Source organism: Felis catus, chromosome B4, assembly GCF_018350175.1.
Source record: "Felis catus isolate Fca126 chromosome B4, F.catus_Fca126_mat1.0, whole genome shotgun sequence".
NCBI classification, from domain to species: Eukaryota; Metazoa; Chordata; class Mammalia; order Carnivora; family Felidae; genus Felis; species Felis catus.
Window position 1 is genome coordinate 110980619 of NC_058374.1, and position 15519 is coordinate 110996137.

The window sequence follows — 15519 nt, forward strand, 5'->3', positions numbered from 1 at the left end:
AGAAACTAAGGGAGAAGTAAGTGAATGCATGCTGGAAAGTGACAAAAGCAATGAGGTTCTGCATACCACTGCTCTACCTGTCCTCATGAATTCCATGTCAGCTAAAAGGGCTAAAAGCTCTTCTCATAGAAAATACTCTCTACTCCTCAGAAAGAAAAATCCATGTTTTTTTAAATTTACCTCATGAGTGTATGTACTCATTTTAGTATAACTTCCTGAACACACCCTAAAAACTAGTGGCTCTCTGAACTCATAATGAATTCTAGAAATCATCTTTTATTCATAAAATTACTTTCATAAAGTCATTTCTAGGAATTCCTAAAAGCATGTTTGCTTCTCACTAAGAGAATGGGTCTACCTACCTTCTAAAATCTTGAAAATCTTCTTTACCTTCCATAGCATTCAGAAAGACTGAGATGATCCCTACATAAAGGTGTGCCTATCCCTTATTGTTGGCTTAGTGTCCCTTTTCACTTGTGCACATTGGTTTTCATTTGGCACACTTCCTATGCCCGCTGTGACTTTCCTATCACATCACAAGCTATAGGACAGCCAAGCTTAAAACCCTGTCTTTAACTGTAAGCCTAAACCTTTCAGGTTTCTTTTTTGTCAGTCTGAACAGGGCTGAATTACAGAAATGAAGTAAAACTGATCCTGTTGCACATATTGGCTGCACTCCTTTGGTTTTGGGCAAAAGCCTTCCAAATCCAACCATACGATGTCACTGAACTGAGCATTGAAATGTATTTGTAAGAGCCAGGGCTTAAGCCACCTGAAAGTATCTGATATCTCTCTTTGGTGAGTTTGCCCATTTTCTTAAAAATAGAGCTACTTTTAAATCCTTCTCCTGTACAATGAGTTCATGTGAGGACAGACATTTCTTACTCAATACCACACCTTTTCAGAGACTTTAGAGGCTGGATATGGTTACCTTGTTCATAGGTCTGATAATATCAAATGTTGTTCTAAGATTGATTTGTATTTGTGTAAGCTTTGGTGTTATAATCTCAATACTTAAACCAATCTTTTGTTTTTGGTTTTTGGTTTTTTCCCCCCTTAGCTACAAAAGCCTATAACCCAGCATGCCATACTGAGACATAAAGAATCTATATTCACATTTCAGGCTTGGAATGTATGCTTAATAATGCATTTCTGGGAGCCTCAAAGGCTTAGCTAAGCTCTACCAGTTAGTTGACGATTTCCATCTCCTTTTCTCTCCCTTTCTTTCTTCCTTAACTCAAACATGGCACTTGCATTGTTATTAATCAGAAATGTGTGCTTTAAAAATGGTTTCCAGTTTTTTCATTTCCTCTCCCAAGAAACATTTTATGGATATGCAGTTCTAATCTAATCTGTTTTTTGAGTTTATGAGAAGTGCAGTCCCTGAACTATAAGAACTGAGAACTTTGGGAAAGGTGACAAAACAGGGGAGTAATCTGCCCCAGACATCACTTGTGTAAAATTTCTCCAGGACCCTGACAACTACACCCTGAAAACAAAGCAGCAGTCCATTGTCAATGGCATTGGTCCATGTGCCTGTCCTCTGCTTATGGCAAATCATCCTGGAGAAGCCCGTAACTTGTCCCAGTTGTATTATCATCTGTGAAAGTTGTCCTTATGGGATAGTTTATTGGGTTCTGGAGCTATAATATGAGGCAATATCCCAGGAAATATTAGATAATTGAAAGCTTTCCAAGGAATTTACCTATAACCATGAGTACTGTTTTCTACTTTAGGAACTAGAATAAGGAAAGCTAATGATGATAATAATAATAATAATAATAATAATGATACACTTTTAATAATAATAGTATTAATGACCCTGAATAAAATCTTGAGAGTATACATTTTGCTAGTCATTGTACTAAGTGCTTTCCAATATTCTTTCTTCCCTCTGAATCCTCACATTAACATATGAAACACTATCTCCATTTTACAGATAAAGAAACTGAAGAATTAAACATCTAATTAATAGCTAATTAATAGTGGTAACAAAAGTTATGGCAACAATAATAAGCACTATTTTTAGTATATGTGCTGCCAAAGTGAGTATAATCAGCACTATTGTAAGAACTTTACACGTATTACCCCAATTTCATTCTCAATAACAAGCCAATGAGGTATGGTCCACAATTAGAGACTTTACACATGAAGAAACTGAGGCACAGAGAAGTTTTAAAAAACCTCCCAAGGGTACTTAGCAAATAAATGGTACAACTGAGATTTGGACCCAGGCACTTGGCTTCAATATCAAAGCCACTAAGCCTTGTGCTATACCATCTATCCAGAAGCAAAATATAAATAGATATAGATATTGTTTAATACCTAGCTCATAACAACAACTTATTTACCTTATTTCAATAATAGAACACAGCTGGTATTAAGACGAATAAAATCGTGCACTCCTGGCTGCTGAAGCTAAGTATGACATAAACACACCAGCCAGAGAGACCAACCCTTCCCATATTGCCCAGTACCTCCCCAGTTTCATCACTGTCAGTCCCACATCCCCCGCAATCCTTCAGTTCTAGATTGAACAAGACAATTGGAAATAGCAGTGTGGACTATGAACATTGCTTACTTGGTACCTTAGCTTTGCCCCAACATCAATTTCAACTGGAGGTTACCATGCAGAGAATTAAGACATCCATCATTGGAAGCTTGGCAAATAAACCTTATTCTAAGGCTCTTGTTTTAACACTTAGCAACTTCGTAACTTTCAGTATGCCAAATTTTTGTGCCTAGAAAGGACTCAGTAAAACTGAATTGAGATTAAGGAATTTATCGCTGATAAGAAAGAAACATACCACTGGTCCCATCAGTTCTTTCTGACTTTCCCCCTCTCTACCATACTATGCAAAAGCCAGCATTTACTAAGGGACTTTATGAAGAGTTTGAGCTGGGAGTCACCAACGACTTTCTGTCAAGGGACCCCAGAGAGTGGCCTCATCCTTAGATAATCTGTGAGAAAATCATCTCTGATTAATTTTTTTGTACTTGAGAAAGCCAGTTCTAGCAGCAACTGTTGGAAAACACAAAGATTATGGCACACCTTCACTGGTGAAGTCTGGCAGAAAATAGGACGGGTATCCTTAACAACATCTATAATCATTTTTAGTAAATAAAGCCCTACCATCCTGAAAAATAAAATTGAAACAAATTTAAAGAACCATTTAAAGAATACATATTGTGTAAAAAGAAAACATACTCAGTTGCATTCACATGTTCTCACAATAAGCATTTCTTGGGTGCTTATTATATGCCAGACGCTGCTTTAGAGACTTGAAAGGGGTAAAAATAAATAAGATAAAATATGAAGTAAAATATGCTGAAAGTATTATGTTCAAAGTGCCAAAAGACAGAGATTAACTCAGGGTTCCTGGGTGGCTCAGTTGGTTGAGCATCCGACTTCAGTTCAGGTCATGATCTCATAGCTGGTGGGTTCAAGCCCTGTGTCAGGCTCTGTACAGACAGCTCAGAGCCTGGAGCCTGCTTTGGATTCTGTGTCTCCATCTCTCTCTGCACCTCCCTTGCTCATTCTCTCTCTCTCTCTCTCTCTCTCTCTCTCTCTCTCTCTCTCTCTCTCACACACACACACACACAAATAAATAAATATTGAAAAAAATTTTTTAAAAGACAGAGATTAACTCTGACATGGAAGCCTTGAAGTTGAACTCAAGGCTAATAACTAGGAAGGCTAATAACTAGTGTGCTAATAACTAGGAAAAGAAGAACCTTCCTGGCAGAACAAATGTCATATGCAAAACTAAGAAAGTCAAATGGATTTGGTGTTCTGGAGGAATCTCAAAAACCTTTCTGTGGATGAGGCAGAGAATGAGATAGAGGGGCTGTAGACAAGACTGGAAAAACATATTGCTTTTGAAATCACTTTGGATGGTAGGTTTTCACATTTGTCCCAAGAATGGGCATATAGTAATAATTTTATTTATAGTGATATTAAAAAGTACTTTATTGAGCACTTACTCTGTTGCAGACACTATACTATTTATTTTGATTCTCTCTGGTTAGCATAGCTAACCTACAACTATGAAAAGCAAGCATATTTTCCAAAATAAAAAAAAAAGTGAGAAGAGTAGCAATGTTTTAAATTATTGTAATTTTCCCCAGCTTTATGAAAGATAACTGGCATATAACATTGTGTAAGTTTAAGGTGTACAATATGATGATTTAACATATATTTATGATTGTCACAATAAGGTTAGTTAACACATCCATCACCTCACAGTTACGTTTTTTTTGTGGAAAGAACTGTTAGCAACTTCCAAGTAAACATACAGTATTGTAAACTATAGTTACCATGCTGTACGTTAGATCCCCAGAACTTGTTTATCATATAACTGGGAGTTTGTTTGACTACTTTGACTTTGCCTTTGACTACTATCATCCATTTTCTCCACGTAGCCCCACCTCTGGCAGCTGCCAATGTATTATTTCTATGATTTCAGCTTCTTTTTAGATTCTACATATAAGTGAGATCATACAGTATTTATCTTTTTTCAATCTGACTTAATTTACTTGCGTAATGCCTTTGAGGTTCATCCATGTTGTCACAAATGACAGGATTTCCCACTTTCTCACAGATAAATAATATTCCTGTGTGTGTGTGTGTGTGTGTGTGTGTGTGTGTGTGTGTGTGTATCACATTTTCTTTATCCATTCATCTATTGATGGGCACTTTGGTTGTTTCTCTGTCTTGGCTATTATAAATTAATGCTGCAGTGAACATGGAGGTGCAGATATCTCTTCAAGATAGTGATTTCATTTTTTTTCCTTTATTTGTTGACATATGCTTAGAAATTGGATTGCTGGATCAAATAATTGTTCTATTTAAAATTTTTTGAGGAAACTCAATTCTGTTTTCCATAGCGACTGTATTAATTTACATGCCTACCAATAGTGTTTTCCCAGATTGGGGACCAAATTTGCCTTTCAGCCCAACTGCTGAACATAGACAGCCCTTCTGAGAAGAGTGGTGACAGATACTCAGCAGCTGCAGAGTACATCCTATGGGCTTTATGGTCAGGAAGACAAGCCAGCAACCATGCCCAACTGTTGTGTATACTCTCTGGCTCCAGATAACCAGGGAGCCTGAACAATGATCCTGACCAGCCTCAGAGTATAGCCCATAGTACCATTCAGCCATGGAGTCCAGTCTACCACCCAACCCAGCAGTGAAGCTTAGCATACAGCTCTGCCCAACTGCTGAACAGAGCCTGCAGCCTCATCCAGACACAGAACCCAGCCAGTGACCCCATGCAATCATGGAGCACAGGCTGTAGCCCCACTCAGTCAGGGAGTCCAAACAACAATCATGCCTGACTGCAGAACCCAACCATGGCACTCTTCACCTGACCTCAGAGCATGGGCAGTGGCCTTGCCCACAGAGACCACAATGGCAAACCCTGCCTACTTACAGATACTACCAGCTGATCCATCTAGTACTCCAAGCTAAGAGGACTGGCTAAGGTCTTTCCTTGCCAACAAACCTATTAAGTCTAGTAGAGGAGACTCTATACTCAAAAGCACATATGCCAATGCAAGGATACAAGGATCACAAAGGATCAGGTAGACATGACACTGTCAAAGGAAACTAATAAAGCTCCAGTAAGTGACCCTAAGGAAATAGAAATCTATGAACTGTCTGACAAAGAATGCAGAATAGTCTTCTTAAATTGAGTGAACTACAAGAACACACAGACAACTAAACAGTATTAGGGAAACAAGGCATGAGCCAAATGAGAAGTTCAACAAAGAAGTAAAAAAACAAACAAACAGAAATTCTAAAGCTGAAGAAGAATACTGAACTGAAGAATTCAATAGAGAGCTTCAATAGCATACTCAACAAAACAGGAGAAAATCAATGAATTCAGACAGATCATTTGAAATGACCTAGTTAGGAGGAAAAAAAAGAATGAAAAATAAAGTCTACCTTTTTTTGATGGCATGGGATCAAAAGAATCAATGTATACATTATGGGAATCCTGGAAGGAGACAATAAAAAGGGACAGAAAGTCTATTTAAAGAAATAGATGAAAACTTTGCAAACATGGGGAGAGAAGTAGGTATCCAGATTCATGAATTCCCAAATAGGTTGAACCTCAAAAAGGCTATACCAAGCTTATTATGTAAGCCTCATGGTAACCACAAAAGAAAAGCTTGTAGTAGGTTCACAAAAGGTTATGATAGAGGAGTCAAAGCATACCTCCACGAAAACTAACTAAATCACCAAGAGAGACAACAGAAGAGGAATCAAAGAACAAAGGATCTACAAGAGAAAACATATAACAAAAGGACAACAGTAAGTTCTTATACCTAACGATAATTGCTTTAAACATAAATGATTAAATTATCCAATCTTCCAAATTTATTTTAAATGGTTTTTAAATGTTTATTTATTTTTGAGAGACAGAGCATGAGCGGGGGAGGGGCAGAGAGAGAGGCGGGAGGGTGGGGTGGGGGGGGAGACACAGAATCTGAAGTAGGCTTCAGGCTCTGAGCTGTCAGTGCAGAACCCAACATGGGACTCTGATCCATGAACTGTGAGATCATGAACTGAGCCAAAGTCGGACGTTTAACTGACTGAGCCACCCAGGCACCCCTCCAACCTTGCAAATTTCTTTAATGTTTGGTTTAAATAGAGTTGATTCTAATATCTGCATTGTAAATGTGATATGTTGATTTTGCCTAAAGTTTACTTGTCATATATTGGGCTCTATGCTGGATGACAGAAATATGGTGAACAAAACAGACGTGATCCCTTCATTCATGGAACCAACAATCTACTGAGGGATGCAGTCCATCAACCATGATTACACCAGTAGTTTTCCAACTTCTACTGAAATAATGGCTCTGCAATAAAAGCAGCAGATGCTGGGGGAGACTGAGTGGCTCAGTTGGTTAAGTGTCCGACTTCAGCTCAGGTCATGATCTCACAGTTTGTGAGGTCAAGCCCTGCATCAGGCTCTGTGCTGATGGCTCAAGGCCTGGAGGCTGCTTCAGATTCTGCCTCCCTCTCCCTCTAACCCTCTTCCACTCACGCTCTGTCTGTCTCTCTCTCTCAAAAATAAACATAAAAAAAAAAAAAAAAGCAGAGGATTCACTCTGCTGCAAGAGTGCCTGGCCAGGGAAAGCGATCTAGGCTGAAGAATCTGGGATTAGGTGATTTGCAGGTTATAATCACACTAAAACCTTCAGAAAAAAGGAAAAACACATTTTCATATGCTAATGTAGTATGTTCATTTTTTAAAATAAAATTCATTATTAGCAAACTCACATTGAAGCGATCAGCTAGACAGATGGAAACTTTGGATTCCAAGCAGATTCATGTCTTTCTATCAGCTAGCAATTAGACATGTGAAAGCATATTCTTAAACTATAATGTGTCAAAGATTTGCAGTTTTTAAAGGAATACTGTCAGGCTGCGAAACTTACAAAATTATCCAGTTTTTTTTTTTATTACTGCCTTTGATTTATATGTTCCCAAAAGCAAGGTCTGGAAATATTCCCATTTTAGTTATTGCAGTCACTGGAGAAAATCGAAAACATAACACATTTTTTTACTTTCTTAAAATTATCTTAGAGTCTTTCAAGGGACCAAACTTTATTAATATATTCTCTTCAGAATATTCTGCTTTCTTAGTAGCAACAATGACAATAAAACAAGTATTTTGGGATTCTGGAGATGTCTAGTCAACCCTCCTGAATTTTGAACTGGGAAGCAGAGATAAATGAGCAGTCGTATACTGGCAAGCACAACGCAAGCTGGTGGGTTAAAATGAGCCTCTGGTACTTCCTCTCTCCAGTCTAGATCTAGAAGCCACCTATTGACTTCCAGTGCATCAAGATAACCCAACCGATCACAAGGAAGGTCCCAACCTGCCTCTGTGCGGCAAACAGCTCTGACCTGGTGAACAGAAGGGGAACCGAATCGGATGAGAGAGGCCTGAGGATAGGCAGATCCTGAAAAGCCACGTGGAATCTGAGTAAGGGAGCCCTGTGATCCCTGTTTTCACTCTCACAGATAGGTATCTTTCCTCCTCCTCTCCCAGCTTCCTCCCCCTCCTCTTGTAAGAACAGGCCAGTGGAAGAAGAGAGAAAAGACTAAGGAAAGAACTTGGGAAAACGGAAAACATGTGCTCCCTCCAACTAGTATGCAATTTAAAATCAGGGTCCAGGAACAGTTTCTATTTGTTACTTTCATTGTTTGTCTCTGTTGTGGCTAACACTAGAAGCAGTGGAACATAAAAGAATCCAAGAACCTCATCTTCTCTTGTCTTCCCACCTCCAGCCAGCCCATGAAATCTGTCTGGAAAAACTGACATATTAGTATGGAATCTAGACTTCTAGAAACCAATCCTAGAGATGGTTCATTTTTAAAAATAACAAGGTTTCTGTGTGGTACAGAGTAAAGAGCTTTGTAATCAGAGACCGGCCTCTCCCTCAACACCCTCTCCAAAAGTGTATAATCTTTGGTGAGTTACTTAACTTTCTGAAACAGAGTTTCATCTACATATTTGGGGTGAAGGAAGGTTAAAGTAATACTAGCTTAAATTTTTTAATATCAAATGAGAGAATATATACACAAGCAATATTCAAATAAATCACTATTTAAACAATTATTTCTTATTGATTACAACTTTTATTTGAATGTAGATAAGAAGTATAAAGTCACTGACATTACAGAATGTACTTTATTTGGTTTTTCAGAATTTTCAGTGAAGTTCCTAGGGAAGAATACTTCTAAAAAATATTCCTAAATTCCTTCCTTCCTTCCTTCCTTCCTTCCTTCCTTCCTTCCTTCCTTCCTTCCTTCCTTCAGAAGTAGGCTAGTCCAGAAGTATGCTAGTCCAGAGAGTATGTATTAAGTATTGTACTTTAAAACTCCCTTGCAGTGATATTTTTTTGTACCATTCATTTATGTGAAAAAGATTTTAGTGCTTTATTTACAAAATGCCTAATTAAAACCTGATTCATCATAATTCAGCCTTAACATCAGAATTAGAAATGCATGAAAAATCTATGTACTTGTCATTTAAGACTTACTTACATTACTCTGAATTGAGGGCTTTTTATAATCAAACAGTGATTTATTACACTCCAGACATCTCTGTAAGGGAAACATATATTTTACAAAGTAAAATAAACTCAACTCTGATGTCCTCAAAATATTACTCTATTTAGTAAGTGTTAACATTTCTAAACACACACAGAGAGACAAAAATGGGTGTTTGTTATTATTTTAGATTTAATTTGTTGTGGTTTTTAAATTTTGTAGTTTATTTAACCATATGACTTTACTCCACTGTCAGTTTATTACAACTTTCATAAGTAAAGTAATATACTTAATACTTAATTGTTTCTTTCTTCCTTTCTTCCTTTTTTTCATCCTCCTCCTTTTTTCTTTTTTTTTTAATTTTTTTAAATGTTTATTTATTTTTGAGAGAGACACACAGCACAAGTGGGGGAGGGGCAGACAGAGAGGGAGACACTAGAATCTGAAGCAGGCTCCAGGCTCTGAGCTGTCAGCCCAGAGCCCGATGCCGGGCTCAAACCCAGGAGCCAAACCATGAGATCATGACCTGAGCCGAAGTCGTACGCTCAACCGACTGAGCCATTCAGGTGCCCCTCCTCCTTTTTTTTGAATCTTAGTCTACACATTTTCCTCAAATAAATTTTTGCAACAGCATGTTAACTACTTAAAATAATAGCCAAAAAAGTGGACCTATCAAGATAACATAAGTCAGTATAGGCCTAGGAAGAAAAAAGAGAATGCATTTCTCCATTTTGCCTACATACATACATACATACATACATACATACATACTCTTTGTTATTTTATTTGCATAGAAGCCCATGAGTCTATCCATATATGACCATATAGTGAGTCCATCCTCCGAAAGGGAAAAAAAAATGCTAATCTTTCAATTTTAACTGTAGAGTCCAATACACCATTTATTCATCTGTAGTATATTTGTATAGGTTAAATAACATTGCTCCTAGCAAACACACACAAAAAAAGGAATATTAGTGGTACAATATGTAAAATGTGTGCTTGGATATCTTCTAAAGCTGTATTGGTAGGAGAATTCTGCTTTTGCAGGCAATACTTCTATCTCAATTACCAAGATAATTTCACTTCAGCATATGCAGCACCACTTAGTGCATTCCATGTGGTCATGTAGCTTTGTAATACCCCTTTTCCCAAGCTCTTCCACCCCCATATCAAAAAGACAAAGATGTTTCCAGATTCTTGTGCATTGCAGCTACACTGGAAGCGCCCAAAAACAACTAGTCTAAATATTTTGATCCTATGATTTATCTTTTGTCATTGTTATACTTGTGGCATACTTTGGCCAATACTTCTGCCAAATTGTTAGTATTTTTTCTTTATTGGTTGGTTGGTTTCAATCAATGCGTTAAAAAAAAAACTTGTTAGTGATACTGCCTAACTCTCATATATGGTTATGAAAAGATGGCTCAAACATGTTAAAGGATCTAGTATACTGATGTCATCTGCTAAACATGATAAAGAAGTAGCATGGTATGCTTCCGTAACTTAAATAAATTCAATTATACATGTGCAGAGAGAGAGATCAGCTAATTGTATCCACTGTCCACAGGATGAGCTTACAGCCCCCAGTAAGCATGAAATGGAAGATACGAATCTGCAATTCCCCAGTTATCTCCTTCTCAACTACCTGAGTGTAAGCATCTTGCTGCAGTAACTGTAATCCTCATTTTTTAAACATGCAGTAAATACTTTTATTCTGAGACATTAATGCCAACTGTCGCCTGTTGCTTAACCAAAAAAAACAGCTCTATTCTAAGACCGGAGGGAAAACTGTATTGGATTTAATGGATATTTTACTGGAAGTTCATTTGCAAGGGCATTATTTATTTCATTTCATTTTTACCTTAAGTACTAACCTTAAAACTAATTCCCATGTGAGATGCTACTATGCTGTAAATTCATCATTAGCGGTCAGAACCATAATTTAGGTTTTTTTTTCTTCATCAGTAGTTTTTGTTTGTTTGTTTGTTTTGTCTTTTTTATGGAATGCTTCATGAATTTGTGTGTCATCCTTGCACAGAGGCTGTGCCAATCTCTGTATGCTTCCAATTTTAGTATATGTACTGGCGAAGCAATCACTCAATAGTCTTTTGATACAGATCAGGAGAAAATTATAGTGTGAGAAAAAGAACCTCATTATTATCACTAAAGTGCCAATATTTTGGTTGTCATTTTATAAACAAAGAAGTTGAAGGCATTTACTAAATCAAGACCAAGCTCCAGTGCAAATCTAGAATTCACTGGGACATGAATCAAGGACACCATGGATTTACATTTAGCGAAAGAGCTAAAAATGAGTAAGTGCTAATAGATGCTATGACTATAGAAATTGAGTTTTAAGTTAATAAAAGCAATGTTATCTGATTGGACAAAGAACATGGGCATCCTGTTTTTTTCCTTTCTTTCTTTTTTTTCTCTTTTGCATTTTGTTATTATAGTTTATGATGACTAAATAATATACTGGAATGTAAATATAAAAGTGTAGTTTGCAGGGCGCCTGGGTGGCTCAGCTGGTTAAAGCCTCCTACTCTTGGTTTCCGCTCAGGTCATGACCTCAGGGTTTCCTGAGTTCCTGCCCACATCAGGCTCTGTGCTGGCAACACAGAGTTTGCTTGGGATTGTCTCTCTCCCTGTCTGCCCCTCCCCGACTCACACTGTCTGTCTCTCTCAAATAAATAAAAATAAATAAATAAACTTTAAAAGTGTAGTTTGCATGCCACAAATTGATAAAAACTTTTCACTGTACTTATTATCATGTATTGTTGAACAAAACTTACCATTTAAATATACTAATTAGTTAATGCACAGTGAAGAGGGACTAAATAAAAGATGTAATGACAACAGCCATAGTAGTAACATGATTGAATACTTTATATGTGATCCTCATGGTGATAAGTTCTTTTCTTAAATTATGTAATTTAATCTTCAGAGCATGTGTATGTAGTGGATATTATTATTCTTAGCCATCCTTTGCCAATGAGAAAGTCAAGATATAGAGAACTTTGATAATTTTTCCAAGAATCACAAGTAGGTAGCATTAGAGCCACTTTTGAATCTAATTCCAAAGCCCATTTAATAACTACAGTGCCATTTTGACACACACATGAATATTATAAATGGACCTAAAAAATTTAATGATGGATTCTTATAAATTAGAAATGAATAGGCTTCATTAAAAATCCTGGTAAGTCATTACTGTGTCATATATACTTTTTTCATTCTTTTTAAAAAAATTTTAAAGATTTATTTTGAGAGAGAGAGAGAGAGAGGGAGAGAGAGGGAGGGAGGGAGAGAGCATGAGTGGAGTAGGGGTAGACAGAGAGGGAGAGAGAATTCCAAGCAGATTTCTTGCTGACACAGCACAAAGCCCGATATGGGGCTCAAACCCATGAACCGTGAAATCATGACCTGAGCCAAAATCAAGAGTTGGACACTTAACTGACTGAGCCACCCAGGTGCCCCTCTTTCTTTCATTCTTAAATAGTCTCAAATCCCTTCTGCCCTGCTATGTTAGAAGTTAATGTGGCCATTGTTTCTGTCACTGACTATCTTTTATTGTTGTTATTGTCAAGATGGTGAGTGTCATTCTCCTCTGCCTCAAAATGAGACACCAGGCTTGCATGGCAAAAATGCAGGGGCAGAGCCAGGAGATGCTGAGAGTGGTGGTGGCAGCCACCCTTTATTTTGACTGTCAGTGGTCGTTTACTTGCTCCCAGAATAATGCAGCTGCAATTGTGAACGTGACCACCATCCCGCTGCTTACCTCTTCCTCACCGTCAAAAGAGTTGTCTATTCTCCCAGCCTCCCCCACTTTACCAGTTTCTCATGTGTGTCATTCTGTTTTCTCTTCTGACCTACCGCGTATTGAAACTTCTTTGCCAAGGTTATAAATCATCATTTTTTTTGCTAAACCAAACTAATCTTCTAAATTCTTTTCTTAGTTGACTGAACTCTGTCATTAGCCACACCTGACCATTTCCTCCCTCTTGAGTATAGTCACGTTTGTTTCCCAGTGCTTTAATTTCCTACCACCTGCCTCGCTATTTTTCTCAGTTTTCCCATGTTTATCTTACAAAAGTGTGACTTACATCACTGCAGTAGACATTTTCACCCCTTCAATCTGGCCACAGGGGTTAAATTAGAGATATCCACATGACCTAAATCAGGTCAAATAGAGCCCAAGAGATTCTTTGCTAGGACTTATGTTGAAGCCATCAAGGAATAATTATGTTCTGTCTGCTGAGGTTGCTGGGCAATGAAAATGATATAAGCACAGGGTTGCTGGTTGCTGGGGGTCAGAAAAATGAGGCTATCACTGTGGAAAGCACATAAAAATGGAATCCTGATTAATTCATTTAAGTCTCTGGATCTGGATGCAGATGGGTCTGAAACCTTAAATATACATCTGGATTTTTCTGTAATGTGAGCCAATACATTTCCTTGATTGCTTGAGTGAGGTTTTATGTCATTCACAAATGAAAGAGTTTTTGATGATAAAATACTCCCCTTTCACCTATACACCCATCCCCACTGAGTAAATGTAATTTTCTATTAGAAATCTCATTTTAAGTATTTGCCTGACACCAAACACTCAACACTCCCAAATCTATCTACCCAGTTTTCTAACCGGAATCTGGGGCATGATCTTTGACTCTTTCCTTTCCCTTAGCTTACCTCCTCATCCAAATAAATCATTCAGTCCTATTAATTTACTCCTAAATTTTTCCTTATTCCATCTACTTCTCCCCATTGGATAGGGGACACCACTATCTCTTAGATTACTTTAATCATTTCCTAGGTGATTTGCTTACCTCTAGTCCATCCTTTGCCTTATAGTCAGGGTGATGTGTGTCCAAGGTGCAAATCTGACTATAGTAATCTGTTTAAGATTTTGTATGTCTCTCCTTTTCCCACAGAGTAATTAAGACCCCAAACTCCTTACCATGGCTGCCATCATGATCTGGCCCTTGCTTACCTCTCCAGCCTCAGTCCCTGTTATTTCCTCAACCCTCACAGTTTCTCACATGGAACTACTCTTAACCCTTCAAATGGGCCATGCACTCTTTGTTTTAGAATACTCTGCTTTAGATACTCTTCTCCCCTGCAGTGGCTGGTAGAATTCTATGCACCCAAAGGAACCCTTCTCTCAGGTCTTCAGGGCTCTAAGATCACTTCCAAGTCTGAGTTAAATGCCTTTATTGGTGTCCTGCTGGCTTCTAAACTGTATTTACCCACTGTAATTGCCGTTTACATTATCATTGGCAATTTATATCACTCAACCTGAAAGAACCTCTTGAGAGCAAAGATCTCTTGTAGCAGTGCTGCTCCATAACTACTTGTGTAAATGAATGAATAGGCAGTGATTGAACCATCAGTCATATACTGATTGAATACAATGGACATTGATTCGACATAGATTGAGTTTTCTGCTTATATAACTATATAAGCCTCTCTCCAATATATTCTAAGTAGATCAGTCTCAAATAAAAGTAAAAATATATATATTTGCAATTTTCTGATAGAGGAATTTCAGATCTTATTTGAAACTTTTCACTTCCTAAACTAATTTGATTGATATTATACACTTAAAATTAGGCAAACGGTTTATATCAGGGAAAATGAGGGCATGCCCTTAACTTTCCGAATCCATTTTCTTGTCAAAATTTGGACCTTTCGACCCCAGGTTACATATTCATGTTTAAGCTTAAAATAATAAAATTACAAAAGAGACAGGTTGATAGTTCATGAAGGAAGTTCTGCTGCTCTGCGATAGCTGAGTGCTTTACACAAAACATCAGAGATGACAAGCCCCGTGCCTCAAGCAAGAGATCCCTGAGGACAGGAGGACAAATAGCGAGAGAAATAAGGATGCTGGAGTGAACCAGCATTCACACTTCCTGCCCTTCCTGACCTCTCCTCACCACGCACGCCCGCGCTCACACACACACCTGATCCTCACCTATGATTTGTTGGTTACCAAGTATGATTTCAGATTGCAGCGATTTGGGTTTCTTGACCACCTAAGAAACAACTATTTAAATCTTAAAAGCTTATAAAGGAAATTTTCTATTTCCTATACCTAATTTCCTATTAAGGAAAATAAAGAACCGAACATAAGAAACAAATTCAATGAATGGTTTAGCAAACTGCAGAAATTCCCAACAGGCTTTCCTGAATTTACTTTCAATTAAAATTTTTTTTCTAATGTCTATTTATTTTGAGAGAGAGAGAGAGACAGAGAGAGAATGAGCAGGAGAGGGGCAGAGAGAGACAGAGACACAGAATCTGAAGCAGTCTCCAGGTTCCAGCTGTCAGCACAGAGCCCCACAAGGGGCTTGAACCCACGAACCATGAGATCATGACCTGAGCTAAAGTCAGACGCTTAACTGACTGAGCCACCCAGTCAGTTGAATTTACTTTTTCTTTTC

The 15519-nt window shown here is 37.8% G+C and overlaps 1 long non-coding RNA gene and 1 other non-coding gene across 3 annotated transcripts in view; one reads left to right on the plus strand and one right to left on the minus strand.

Moving 5' to 3' along the window:
* Nucleotides 1–12354, plus strand: part of LOC123386669 — a 174717-nt gene extending 162363 nt beyond the window's left edge. The window contains exons 3-4 of one of the 2 annotated variants that reach the window (XR_006600928.1): nucleotides 7824–8003; nucleotides 10641–12354. This is a non-coding gene — a long non-coding RNA (uncharacterized LOC123386669). Of the gene's footprint in view, nucleotides 1–7823; nucleotides 9472–10640 lie in introns of those variants that run through there. The other variant, XR_006600927.1, reaches the window with a different exon arrangement.
* Nucleotides 11067–11170, minus strand: LOC111561541. The gene has a single exon (XR_002744190.1). It is a non-coding gene; the product is annotated as a U6 spliceosomal RNA (small nuclear RNA).
* Nucleotides 12355–15519: the final 3165 nt, after the last annotated feature.